This window comes from Equus caballus, chromosome 21, assembly GCF_041296265.1.
Source record: "Equus caballus isolate H_3958 breed thoroughbred chromosome 21, TB-T2T, whole genome shotgun sequence".
Classification (NCBI taxonomy): Eukaryota; Metazoa; Chordata; class Mammalia; order Perissodactyla; family Equidae; genus Equus; species Equus caballus.
In genome coordinates, this window is record NC_091704.1 from 71,395,913 (window position 1) to 71,407,359 (window position 11,447).

The 11,447-nt window shown below is 53.3% G+C and overlaps 1 long non-coding RNA gene across 1 annotated transcript; it reads right to left on the reverse strand.

Annotated features, from left to right (window-relative positions):
* Positions 1 to 9,511: 9,511 nt before the first annotated feature.
* Positions 9,512 to 11,162, reverse strand: LOC138919768 (uncharacterized). Its single transcript, XR_011430301.1, has 3 exons — positions 11,031 to 11,162; positions 10,183 to 10,245; positions 9,512 to 10,103 (listed from the first exon to the last, which is right to left on the reverse strand). It is a non-coding gene; the product is annotated as an uncharacterized lncRNA (long non-coding RNA).
* Between the last annotated feature and the right edge of the window lie 285 nt (positions 11,163 to 11,447).

An 11,447-nucleotide genomic window follows, 5' to 3' on the forward strand; every position in this document is an offset into this window, starting at 1 on the left:
GTCCCTCTCTGTGACCGAAACCCCAAGAAATGGTGGATCCCAAGGCGAGCGGCACTAGAAACGCTCTTCCTCACATGCACAACAGCACCGTGTTTGATTACGTGGCATGAGCAGACACAGCTTAAATCATTCAGAAAGTTTATTCAGAAAACAACGGCAAAGAAGGCGGGGCAGAGGCTCTGGCCTTGGGCGGAGGGGGTCAGAGGCTGCCTTCCCACCTAAGCCCGCAATTCTGCAACCGGAGCTCCAGCATCGCGGCTGAGTCGTTTGCTGCCCAGCTGAGTCGTTCCTTCTTAGAGTCACTGAGAAAAATAAGACTCCTCTGAACGAAACATACAGTCCCCAGACCCGAAAGTGGGGCTGGGCACCACCGCGCTTCCTGCGACCCGGGACAGCTCCCGCGTCCCGCTTACACAGGTGTCCTACAGCTGGGACCCCGAGCCACACACAGCATCCCATCTCCCATGGCCAAATTAGCCAGGAAGGGGCCTTGGGTGAGGACCCTGGTGAGGTGAAGAGCCAGGTGTGGGCCACCGAGGGCCCCGGAGGGACGTGAAAACCCTGGGAAACTCTGGAGGGGCTGAACCGTCCACCTCACTAAAGACTCAATGTGTTTCACAGTGTCCGAAGAGAAAGCAGGTCCCAAATGTTAGGTCTTGGGGACATCCTTCAGTGTCTACCCTGCTCCCATCACTGGGCTCCTCAGTAGATAAGAGCCGCCAGGCTTCACCTCCCCCAACACCATGAGGGAAAACCCCAGGGTCACAGACCGCAGCCCTGGTCTCAGCTCTTAAAGTGCCTTGGACTTTGGGGGAAGCGGTTCCTTGGGCTTAGAAATCACCTTAAAGCTGTGCTCTATCGCAAGAATGATTGCAAAAAGCCAGCTTGGAGACGAGAGATTTTACACATACGGAAAGTGGAAATTGCCAGGTCAATTAAGATATTAGGGGATAATGATTAATAAACCAGAGCAATGCGACCGTTCTGTCACAGATTCTATTACCATGGAATTAGTCTGTTCTGAGCTTAGAAAATGGTCCTTTTCGAGGACAGCTGACGTTGAGCAGGCAGCACCGAGGTGGGGAGCCTTCCCTGTGGGTGATTTGCTCCCCGTGTTTCCAGGTGTTCAAGCGTGTGCGGCGCCAGGCGGATGAAGGAGCATCAGTCATCGGTTGCAGAATCTTTCAAGGGTCTAACTGCAGATCTGAGTGTGACCAGCACACGGCACTGGACACCTGTGCAGCCACACCCACCCTGCAAAGTCCAACACATCCATCCTCCTGCGATTGTTTCACCTCCATACGTGACATTCAAAATACCGCCCCTCGGTGCTTTCAGTCCCCCTGGGAAAGACGTACTGCTCCCATCACTTGACACCCTACAGTCCCTTTCTACAGGGGAAGGAGCGTCAGAGACAGACCAAGAGGGTCGCGGCTGGGAGACCCAGAGAGAGCTCCCCAAGTCCTGACATTTCCCTTCAGCTTCTCCAAACGCCTTGTTTCCCTACTGAGAACTAATCTTAGAAACAAGGGTTCTCAAAGGAAAGGGGCAAAAACAAAACGTCATTTAAGAGCACACGACACTGAATTATCACTGGCAGCCTCCAGAGAAAAGAAACGAAGGGTTTCGACCAGAATTCCAAGACTTGGCCCGTGGCTAGTGCCCCGGGCTCGGCCGTCGTCCAGGTGCAGTTGGCTCGTCAGCTCTGGGCCTGTTTCTCTCCATGGTTCACGCCCTCCAACCCCACATCATAACAGAAAAGACAGTTTTTACTTTTAAATTTCTCACGTTCCTGTAATGAAGTACTGTATTCACACAGCGGTTTCCATCCATGCAGGGGCTGGTCCCGTCAACTGCTCTTTTGCGCGCAAATAGCAAACACGTCCTGGTTCACTGAAATTTCAGTCATTTTTGCGAGCAGAGTTTACGGAATGTAATTTACAGATTTATGATGGTTAAAAATACATCTTCCCCCCTCAGTTGCATATCAGGATATCAGGTTTATTATTTTGATAAGTTTTTACGCTAGAATGGTATTTATAATCCAGAAAACTTCCCTTCAAAAGATTCTAAATCACACCTCTTCTACTTGGAAAGTTATTTTTGCTTTGGCAAGATGCGTGTTGGGTGTGAGTAATAAAATGTACCTTATAAAATACCAGCACGTTACCTTCACAGCGATACAAAAACCGGTCATAATTCCAAGGAGTAACGGGCAGTCGTTTTCATTGTTAAGTGGTATTCAAGAATTAATGATACCACAGAGACGCAGGTTGGCAATAAAATACGGTGCATTTTGGAGTGCTTCAAAACTGCCTTCAATTCTACACAGGAAACAGTATTTCCCGCCCGCCACACAGCCCACCAAACACTTTAGTAAGTGTGACCTTTAATACGTGGACATTCTTGAGCACTGAGGTCCCCTTTGAAAGCTTGGTGCAGTACAATTACGCTGAATGTCCTCTTGACTGTTAAATCAATCACCGGGATTAGGAAGCAATGATTATCAGAAAAAACCTGGGGCCGGCCCGGTGACGCAGGGGTTAAGTGCACACGTTCCGCTTTTGCAGCCCCGGGTTTGCTGCTTCAGATCTCGGGTGCGGACAGGGCACCGCTTGGGAAAAGCCATGCTGTGGCAGGCATCCCACGTATAAAGTAGAGGAAGATGGGCGTGGATGTGAGCTCAGGGCCAGTCTGCCTCAGCAAAAAGAGGAGGATTGTCAGTAGTTAGCCCAGGGCTAATGTTCCTCAAAAAAAAAAAAAAAAAGGCTGTTTTCTGATTCTCCTCTCCCCATGAACCCGAAGCTGTCAGGTTGTTTCTGGGACGTGGTAGGGCTGTTTGGTATGAATAAATGGAGATTATTTTAAAGTCTTTCATATGCAGGAGGCTGTTTACTTACAAATGAATGCAGAACCCAGGGTAAAGGGAAATGCCTATTTTTTGAACAAAGAAGGCACCCACGTTTGTCCCTCCAATGTTCTTGGTGTTTCCTGGAAGAAGAAAGAAGCCGATTTCACGATTTCACTAAACCCAAGGAGCAGCCTATTTGTGGAGTTCCCTGCAACGTGGCTTCCTGGCTCCCGGCTCTGTCACTATTTTGAATGCCACCTCTAAATAAAACAGCTTGTTTTCTTCTCCCTCAGCCGGGCAGGCCTGTGCTCTGGCTCTGCTGGCGGGTCTGCAGGCCACTGCCGGGTCCCCCTCCCTCCCGGGCCGCTCAGCTCCTTTCAGAGGCAAATGCATGCGAGCACTCAAGCGTGCGCCCCCGCAGGCCTGTCTGGGTGTCTGGGAGCCGCGGTGGCGCTGACGCGCTGACAGCAGGTCAGGCCTTGGGCTGTCTTCGCGGGGCCCTGCCTTTGACCGCTCCCTGCCCGCGACCCTCCTGTGCCCTCTGGATGACAACACTCCCCTTTCAGCCTCTCCAAGGGTCAGCCAGATAACCCGCTCCCAGAGAGGCCTTATCTTCTTCCTTCCTCCTCTCTGTCCCCTGAGAAGGGACAGAACACAGGGGCCCCCAAAGCAGAGCCCAGGGCGTGGGGGTGGGATGGAGCCCGCCTGGGAGTTCGGACGCTGCTCCTGCCCTTCCAGACCCTCAGGCCAAAGTGTCCACAGGTCCTCTGTCCCGGTCAGGGGCCCAGCCAGCCTGGCCTGCCCTCCGCCTGTCCAAATGAAGCCACTGCCATCATTAATTCACCCTCAATGCCGGCTTGAATCTTGCAGAGCGACAAGCACAAGGCGGTGATTTCCCTGGAAATGGCAAATGACCTGTTCAAGGGGCCTGCGCCTCTGCGGGGTGCTCTCTGCCAGCGGAGGGAGCATTCCTCACCCACCCGCTGTTCTGTCCCCCACCCACCGCAGGCCACATGGCTCCTGGCGCCTGGCCCTGGGTGGGACTGGGACAGTGTGTCTGGCTTTACCTGGTCCATACTGGAAATGCCGGGGTGGAACGGCCCTCCCCATGGCAGCAAGTGGAACGGCCCTCCCAGTGGGGCCTGGAGCACGTGCCCAGCCTGATGACGGGTCACCTGGTGACCACCTGACTCACAGCTCCTGTGTGTGACCTACAACCTCCGTGAGAGCTCAAGGTGCTGAGCACGACCCCTGCGGAGCTTGACGGATGTCAGGGAGAGGGGCTCCCCTCCCGCCCTCTTTACCATGAAGCCACCGCGGTGACCCCTCTGCTCTCTGGGTCCTGTATTAGCTTCCACAAACCACATGGCTTAAAGAACAGGAATTCGTTGTCCCACAGTTCAGGAGCCAGTCCAGGAGCCCCAGAACAAGGTGCCAGCAGGGCAGGTTCCTTCTAGACCTCTGGGCTGGATCCAGTCCAGGCCTCTCTCCAGCGTCAGGTGGCTCCTGGCAATCCTTGGCAGTTCTTGACTGCGGACGCTTCACTCCAGTGTCCGCGTCTGTCTTCTCATGGCCTTTTGCCTGTGTGTCTCTGTGGCCAAAGTTCCCTCTTATGAGGAAGCTGTCAGATCAGATTTAAGCCTGACCCTAATCCACTGTGACTCCATCCTGACTTCATTACGTTTGCAAAGACCCCATTTCCAAACATGGTCACAGTCACGGGTTCCAGGTTGACATGAATTTGGGAGACACTATTCAATCCAGCACAGGCCCCAGCCAATTTGTGTGAAGACCTGAGAGACCCTAACACCCTGGGCTCAGGTCCTGGGGCCCTCCCCTCTGACCCCAATGTCAGCACCGCCTCCTGCCCCCTCCTGAGACCTCAGCAGGGCTGGGCGTGCGCACACCGCCACCTGACACCCAGAGCTGGGGGCGCTGGACTCAAAGGGTCCCCAGGCTTCCTTGGGGCCATACTCCAGATGCCGCTGTGTGGTGGGTGCCAGACCCTGGGGACCTTCTTGGGGTTTATATTCTTCGCTCCAGGAGCCTCTCAGTGTGTGTTCAACATCCTTTACAGGATGAGTTGGCACCAGAGCCCACATCTCTGCTCAGGTCAGTGCAGTCTCTTCATGGACCGTCCTGCGCGCTGGCCCCCACCAGGTAACACACTCTCTGCCCCACAGAGGAGGTGACTCTGGGTCTCCCGTGAGGCTCGTGTCCCCGGCACGCATGGCTGGCCTCCCGACGGGGCCTCCTCTGCACAGGCCTTTCTGGTCTTAACCAGCGATTTATCCCAAATTCCTGCAGGAAGACAGAGGTGTTGAGCGCCCCTCCACGTGATTCTTCGGTGGCTCCAAATGAACCAGTTTGAGCCAGTCTCGGGGGTAGAGAAAATACAGAGCAAGGATGAGGGTTCCTCAAGGAATCAAGAACACGTGTTGTTGTGACAGTAGAGGGGGTGGAGAAGATCGTGTATTAACTAAATAGGAAACTAAACAGGACAAGCCTTTGAACAGGAGACATAGTGTTTGAGAGCGAGAGCAACGTGGCGGGCTAAAGGTCGGAGACGATCAGGTGGGTGCAAACAGTCATGCTTTTCCATTTCCGGTCGATCAATACTACATGGTTTCCACGCTGAGACGCGGCACAGAGTTATGGCTGACCTTTCCCTCACCCCTGCGCCGCGTGCGCAACCCCAACACGAGAACAAATGACTGCGAGCCACGGAATTTTCCTGACCCAAACCCCCAGGTGAGCTCAGATCTTCCTCACAATCTGTTTTGTTTGAAAATAGGAAGAAGGAGCTTCTCAACTAATGAGACACCGGAGAGCAGCCTCACCTTTGAAAATGAGTCACCCATTTAGAAATGGTGGTGTCGTCATCGCCAGGGCACCCATGGGGCTGCAGCGCCCCCTCCTCGGAAATTGATGAAGTGGCCCTTGCGGACGCACGTGAGACCGACACCACTGTGACTGCGGCTGAGGGACCAACGCCTCAGTCATCACGGTTGATCAGAGCACGCCTTTCCCATCGGAGGAATGACGTGCGTCACCGTCCAAAATGCTTCTTATGAACCGGAGAGGAAGGCACCCTGTGGAGAGGAACGTCGACGAGGTGTTCTGTGGGAAACCCCCTTCGGGCCGGCTCTTCTGCCACAGGCTCCTGGGGAGAGACTCAGGACCAAACAGCCACAAGGACATCAGATCCACGCTTCACGAAAGGCGCCCGTGGGTTCTTGGGTTGGCTTGGGGCCTGGGAGTTCCAGCAGCTTCACTGGAAACAGGAGGTGGAACCTCACACTGTACGACTCAAGGAAAAGACAGGTGGATGAAAGGAAACCCAGTTTTAGATTCAAAAACTTAAAGCAGGACGTTTTCAGTTCCCTTATAAGGTGAGCTCCGGAACCCCCCGGGGGGCTGCCAGGATCCTGCGTCTGGGCCTTCCTGTTTCCCGGGAGTGTCTGCTCCTGTGGGTTTAGGTTTTGAGTCTGCGGTCCACGGTCTGCATGGAAAGGCTGCCTTTCCCAAGGCCTCCCTGGTGAAAAGGACAAGGACGTGAACCATGAGAACTGTTAACAGGCTGTTGATTCACAGTAAAATAAAAATAAATGATTTCCCTGATATTAAAAATATACGGGTTATCTTTACGTCTCGTGAGTGACAGCTGACCTAATATGGAAACTGCACGGCATGCTACAGGAAACTTGCCAGGCGCGAGTGTTGGACCAGCCTGCCCCGTGGTGCACACAGGCTCTGCGAGACATGCCAGGCGCGTCCGAGATGGCAGGACCATCCCGTCCTTCAGATGGTGCTCGGTGTTATTCTCAGATAAGTGACAAATTAACCTGATTCTCGTATTTTGAAATCTGAGTCTTCGTAACACAGGGACTATTTCCCACTGTAATGGTCACTGTAGTGTTTTCAAGGAAAGCAGATTCGTTATTCCGTATTTTACTCTACTCATTAAGTTCTCCTTAAAGCTAATGGAGTTCCAGTAGTGATTGACCTGAAGCAGTTTTTTTTGAATACGTACATGTGGGCATAACATGCCAAGTGGTTGTTCATTCAGACTCACCTGCTCTTTTATTTGCACTTCAAACATCAAGATTGACTTAAAAAGGAAATTTTCCTAGTGAAAATGGGTTAAATGTCCCGATGACATTTTTTGATATGATAAAGTTGGTCATCCATGTTACAATCACAAAATTCAAACCAGTATTTAAAGGTGGAAAAGTATTAACATATTATGGACCAAAATAAAAGGGTGAAACGTATTTGCTGCAGAGGCTGTGAAGCCTGTGGCCAAAAGCTCAGGTCCGTCAGGTCCCCAAGGAAATGTGGGCACTTGTGCAGCACATTTACCAGTCTCTGGGGGGCGACGAGCAAACCGCTGGCCGTGTCCGAAGAGTTGAAGGAGAATCCGACACAGGTGTCAGGGCTGGGATAGGCCACAGCCAGGGGACACCCTCGGCCAGAACCCCTGAGTCTGGGAGGGGCAGCCGGGGCAGGAGGAGGAGACCACGTAGGTGTTAGAATGCAGAGGCCTGGGCTAACCTGGCACCTGCCCCTCTACCAGCTGAAGGCGTGGGTGAAGAGCCTGGCCAGGAGGAGAGCTGCCCCCCGCCCTCTGCCAGCTGGGTCCCAGCGTGGCTGCCTGCCCATGTGGCTGCCGTGGGTGAATTTGGAAGGGCAGCTCTTTCTTCAGGGGTCAGAGACCTCAGGCTGGTGTACAGGTGGGCAGAGTGCCCCTATCTGGGCCAGAATCCCATGGTCCAGGAGCAAAGGGCACAACCGACAGCCTTGGCGGTGCAGGGCCTCTGTGGCCCTGTGGCCCCACTCCAGCCTTGCCCGTGAAAGCGAAAAGCAGGACGTGAGCCCAGGTGGCGAGGGCGGCACCCACGGAGCTCACCCGAGTGCGGGCTCTCTGACGAAGAGGGGCAGCGCATGGGAGACAGGGTCCACGGGGTGAAAGCTTGAAGTGACCCCGTTAGAGCGAGTGATGGGGTGGCAGGCCTCCCAGCGGGGAGGCGTGGTCCCAAAGTGTGTTAGAAGTGGTCTTGGCGCCAGAGACGTTGCGCCACTCAGCTGCTCACCCAGGCTGGCCGCTCTCCACTTACAGCTAGAGTGTGGGCAGGGTTAGTTAGGGTTTGGACTTCCCAATAAAAGCCCCGAAATCTTTAACTACTTGGAATTTGACGTGATATCTGTGAGTATGGAAAAATACCCCTTTTGTTTCCCTTTCTTGCAAACGATCCTTGGAGGACAAATTAAGCTCCGTTTAGCTGAGCCAGGTGTGGTCTTTGTGGAACTGCTGTTTCTTTTAGGACTTGAGGGTTGAACTGCGTTACCCATGACTGCCCCTGGGACATCTCCCATGGCTCCTGTGTCCAGCTGTGCAAGTTGCCACCCGGCAGAGCCTCGGGGCCGGGGCTGGGACATCTCCTCCAGCTCGTCCAGAAGGGCCCGTGGAGAAGCTGTGCAACAAGCTCCATTAATTACAGAAATGGCTGCGACCAACTGAACCGCCGCGTGGATCTGGGTCACCTGCTGCACGGAAATTGTCCTCAGGGATGCCTGACATGTTCGCGGTGCCACGTTTCTGGGGTACAAAGTTCAGGAAGACCCAGACAGGAGGACAGTATACAAAAGGGAGGGGACACCAGGCCCCACCCTGGAGACTCCCACTAAGGCACGCAGCCCCCTGAAACCACAGGGGCGAGGACAGGGAGCTCCTCCAGGGAGCCCTGCACGGGGCCAGAGGAGGCCCAGAGGGACCTGATGGGGACAGCCAGGGCAGAGAGGAGGGACAGAGCCCCCCAAAAAGGGGCGTCCAGAAAGGCCCGGGAGGGGGCGAGAGGGTGCGAGTGGAACCTGGTGGTTGTGACATGGAACAGCTGTGGTGTGAGGACAACCCAGAAGCAGAGTCTGCAGGCAGGTGGCTCCTGACAAAGCCTGGCCAGCACTAGGATACTGGGGGCCCAGCATGGCAGCCCCTCTGTGCAGACCGGAGGGCTCTGTACAGAGCACTGAGTCACACAATGTCCTCTGTCACCTGCTGCTCCAAGGAAAGGACACAAAACCCTAAAACAGGAAGCGTGGGGGCAGAGCTGGGGCAGGGGGATGGAGTCCTCGAAGGTGAAGGCTTTGGTGGTTGCTTGTTTCAGGGTAAGAAAAGTGGATTCCAGGGCACTGCCCGTCGGTCAGAACTTCTTTCAACACAGTTAGCGAAGTTCACAGGGCACCTTTTAACCCAAGACAAATTAGCATTATTGGTGCACAATCCGTGGTTCAGTGGAACGAATAACGCACTCTGAGGCCAGCAAGTCACTGGAAAACTATGATTCATTTCTTTTTTTAAAGATTGGCACCTGAGCTAACAACTGCTGCCAATCTTCTTTTTTTTTTTCTGCTTTTTCCCCCCAAATCCCTCCAGTATATAGTTGTATATTCTAGTTGTGGGTCCTTCTGGTTGTGGCATGTGGGATGCCACCTCAGCGTGGCCTGATGAGCAGTGCCATGTCCACCCAGGATCCGAACCAAAGAAACCCTGGGCCACTGCAGCGGAGTCCAGAGGGTTTCCTTTTTTTTAGTTAAAAATAGGATTGAATGCTGGGAATCCAAATTATGAAGAGAAACGCACAAGAAAATAACCACAATTCCTCTGGCACAGTGTTTTGTTTTTATTTAAAATTGGGATTTAGTTGATCAATATTGTTGTTAAAGCCAAAAAAAATCTACTTCAGTATTGCTTTTTTTCATCCTGAAATGTGGGTGAAAAGTGATTGTTTTATTTACAAACTAAATGGATCCTATGGAGAATTACGTCTACCAAGAAAATGTGACTTAAAAAATGAAGATCTGGAATATCATGATTTTTTTTTTCTTTTAAGAGACAAAAGGTATTTCATTGAAAGATGACCCTTGGGTCTATGGGCTCCTGATCCTTCGGGAGGGGGGTTCACACGGAGACCCAGGCCTGGTCTTCAGGACGCAGGCAGGACCTCTTGTGACCAAGGCTCGCCCGGGGCTGAGGCCACGAAAACACAAAGGGACCAGGATGTGGCGCCAGCACCCCAGGTCCACAAGGCAGTCAACCAGTCAGCGGTGGGGTCTTTGTTCACAATTATGGGAACATTCAAGTGACACTGAATTCCGGACAGTCATTCACACGCAACTGGAATTCCGCCTACGCTCCACAGAGCCGCCACACTAGGGCTAGAAGAAATTGCCTGCAAATATTTCATAGTTGAGACTGAAAAAAAGAAAAAAATACACAAATTAACATGAGTCAGGTAAACGCCTGCATTTTATTTTTAGATGTGACATCTCACCTTGGTTAATACAAACGCTGAGATTTCCCGATACAAAGTTTTCCTCTGGACTCTCTGGGGGACCTGTCGTGAAGATGGAGAGCATGTGACAGCGTCCCTAAGGCCCGGGGGGCAGCCCAGCCGGTCCCCTGGCAGAACCCAGCAACGGCGCACAGCTGTCCGAGCTGGGCAGCCCTGCAGACACCGGCCGGCCACCTTCTCCTGGGGAAGGACGAAGGGGCCGAGGGAGGCCAGCCTCCTCATTTTCCTCACATTTATCTTGTGATCAGGTCTGTGAATAATCTCTCACATTGGCAAAGAGGCAGCTCAAAACTCATTTATTCTTTTTTGTCTTTTTGGTGAGGAAGATTGGCCCTGAGATAACATCTGTTGCCAATCTTCCTCTTTTTGCTTGAGGAAGATTGTTGCTGAGCTAACATCTGTGCCAATCCTCCTCTATTTTATGTGGGACACCACCACAGCATGGCTTGATAAGCAGAGCTAGGTCCACACCCAGGATCTGAACCTGTGAATCCAGGGCTGCCGAAGCAGAGCGCATGAACCCAACCACTACGCCACCAGGCTGGCCCCTCAGGACCCGTTTAGAACCCCACTCTGCGATTGTTCCCCAGATCCCACCATGGGGTCTGAGCCTCCGACCCCTCTGGACCTTTCCAGTCCCCAACATCCTGCTGACACATCCAGGAGGGTCAGAGAACCTGTGGGTTTGGCTGCGCCCCCTCGATTCACAAACCCGAGTGCCACACTTGACTGCATTTACTTCCTCCTTTGACAATCTTGTAGTATCTGAGAAAACAGCTCCCTCGCCCTCATTTTTAATGATATCACGAAATCTCATTTTTAATTACCTGAACAAAAAGGTTGCGAGTCCGTCAGCTGCAGCCCAGGGCCTGCAGAGGTGTTACGGGCTCCAGAACCAATTACCTGCATTTCCTTTTACTTATTGCAAATGTGACCTTTCGCTAGAAGCTGATTGCGAGCTTCCTGCTGTGAGTGGGCAGCTCCCGTCTGCGGCTGTCTACCCTCTGGCCAGGACGGCCGCTCATTTCCATTCCCTCTGATGGCTGGAGGACCAGTGTCTGGGCCGGGCACCCAGCACAGAAGGCGGACACACCAGCGCTGTAATGAGAGGGACTGGGGCCACGTGGCCTTCCAGTGACAATCCCCACGCCCACTCCTGAGCGGAGGAAAACCATCCGCCACCTGTCGGGAGGAGAGGACACGGTGCTCTGCGTGTGGTGTGAGACCATCGCGACCTCCGTGCA